This window comes from Sinocyclocheilus rhinocerous, unplaced genomic scaffold (assembly GCF_001515625.1).
Source record: "Sinocyclocheilus rhinocerous isolate Xijiao unplaced genomic scaffold, SAMN03320098_v1.1 scaffold626, whole genome shotgun sequence".
Classification (NCBI taxonomy): Eukaryota; Metazoa; Chordata; class Actinopteri; order Cypriniformes; family Cyprinidae; genus Sinocyclocheilus; species Sinocyclocheilus rhinocerous.
In genome coordinates, this window is record NW_015647437.1 from 926,725 (window position 1) to 929,326 (window position 2,602).

General features: G+C 36.7%; 1 protein-coding gene across 1 annotated transcript in view; it reads left to right on the top strand.

Moving 5' to 3' along the window:
* The first annotated feature begins 871 nt into the window (after positions 1–871).
* LOC107709104 (glutamate receptor ionotropic, kainate 4-like) overlaps positions 872–2,602 on the top strand; it is a 142,239-nt gene continuing 140,508 nt past the window's right edge. Inside the window, exon 1 of the mRNA XM_016513509.1 lies at positions 872–990. The gene's annotated coding sequence lies outside the window, so the exon portion shown is untranslated. The remainder of the gene's footprint in view (positions 991–2,602) is intronic.

The window sequence follows — 2,602 nt, forward strand, 5'->3', positions numbered from 1 at the left end:
AGAAGTCAATATAGCAGCTTGTAAACAAAAGAAGAGTCAGTGTCACATAACGTCACCTCATTTACCTCAGAAACAAACATATCTGACCATAAACTCGTTAGTCAGCTAGAAAAATGAACTGTAGAGAGGAGCATTTTGCTAAATATATGTACCATATAACATATTCATTATAATTTTTTACTGTTCTTCAATGTTTAATTTGTTTGAATAAGTCCGTCAAGTTTTTATGACAGCCACCATTTAAAAGTTTGTTTCAAAAAAACAAATTGGAGTAGAAATATAATTAGGTAATTGTAACTTTATTATTTAAAAAAACTTTGTAATTTTTTTAAAAAGAGTGTAATTTAATCATTTTTATATAAATCAGTTAATTTTAACCTTCAGCCTATTGTATACCAACAGACTCTCCTGTATATTTTAAATTAGTTACATTTGCTTTATTTTTTTTTTCTTGTGAAAATTTGGCATGTACTGTACCTGATATATATCTAGAATAATCTATGTTGAATCGAATCGAAAACTTGAGAGTCAGAATCAAATCGAATCGTGAAATTTGTGTCAAAACGCAGCCCTAGTTTTCACTAGATTTTTGATCAAATAAATGCAGCCTTGGTAAGCATAAGAGACTTAAAAAAAAAAAACATTAAAATACTTCCAAAATTATTGTTATTCCAACTGAAAGTGTATGGTTTTAAAACAACATGCAAAGTAAAGTAAATATGCAAATTTGTTGTTTGAACCTTTTTTTTTTTTTTTTTACTTGGTGTGCACCAAGACAAACAGTAGATGTTTCAGATGCATTGGCATATACACCTGACTCCCTGTCTCTTCCAACAGGTCGGTTCCCCAGTGTTTCATACGGTGGGTTTAGGTGGTGAGTGGACGGGACTCTGATGTGGAGTGCTGCTCCGGAGCTGAGTGCCCACTACTAGACCAGCAACTTCCTGTGCCTCAGGATGGATTAGAGCTTCACGCCTCCGGAGATCAAAGGTATGAGATGTATAGTAATGAGCTTCCACTCCGCTCTTTCCAATCAGAGCACCACATGCCCGCTGTAGTGCGTAGTGTTTGTCTTGAATGCACCGTGGATGGCTATTACTGTCCGTTAAATATTTATGAATGTGCCGGAGAGGTGAAGGAGTGTTTGATGTGCTTAATTGTACTGCAGACATTACATTTTTCAAGGCTCGGAAACAATGATAGACTGCAAACAACGCTTGTCCGCTTCAGGACTTTGCATTTTGTTTGGAAACCTGCCATGTTGTGCACACAGAGCCATATGAGCTGGCCAGAATTATTGTGATTATAAATGTAGCACAGATTTATTGCTTGAGGTGAAAGAACGAACGAAGAAGAGAGAGGAGAACAATGCTGCCTTGAGTCACAAAGTTCTCCAGTAACCATGGCAGCCGGGTTTTGACATGCATATAGCTGTCAGCCACTTGATTTGTGTCTCCTATTTTTCAATTATATTTCAGATGTGTACCTAATTCGCACTTAATTCCCTATTAAAATGCAGAAGCCCGATGAGATGAATCAAAGTTCTCTTTGCAATAGTTTTTTATTCGTTTCAGTGGCTTGAAAGAAAATGAGGTGAGGAGATTGTTGGTGTTGTACAAAGGGTGTTATAGGACTAGTCAGCGATTTATTGGAAAATGGAGGCTCACAGAGGGAATATGAGAGAAGGGCCGAGATCATTCCACGGCCTCGCGCACGTCCCGCTGCGTTCAGTATAGAGAGAGAACTTCAGAGAGCTGGTATGTGGCATGCTATTTTATCACTGGAGACACCGAGTGGTCGTGTTCTTGGTCGCTAGAAGCTGTTCCTACAGCTTTATGGTCGATTGTTATTTTTGGGCAGCACAACTGATCTTTCTCATTGGTAAAAAGTGTTTGTTCTGTATACAATACACTTATTGTTTCGATTGAATTTTGTCTTAGTGTTTTTTTAAAGGGATCAATGACTTTCATTGTATGGAGGAAAACGAATGAAAAACCCTGACACATTTCTCAAAATATTTTCTTTTATGTTCCACAGAAATTAAATAAATAATAAATAAATGATTCATTTAAAACGATCAGTTTAAGAGAACAGTTCACCCATAAATTATAATTTGTTTTCTTATAAACACAGGTTTTTCCTTTTCAAGATGTTAATCGATTGACTGAAATTATGGATTATGATAATGGATTACTTGTCGATTATTGTGGTGTTTTTATCAGCTGTTTGGACTCTCATTCTGACGGCACCCATTCACTGCAGAGGTGAACAAGTGATGTAATGCTAAATGTTTTCCAAATATGTTCTGATAAAGAAACAACCTCATCTACATCTTGGATGGCCTAAGGGTGAGTAAATTTTCATTTTTGGGTGAACTATTCCTTTAAAGGGGTCATATGATGTTGCTAAAAAGAACATTATTTTGTGTATTTGGTAATGCACTGGACACATCTGAATATTAAGGTTCAACTGTTCTGGAACAGTGTTGTAAATACAACTTAACCACTGATTTCTAGTCATGTCCTCTTTTGGAAGGCCAAACAAAGTAGTTTTGCTTTCACAACGAAACACACGGCGGGCATGAGTGAGCGGAGGAGGGCGG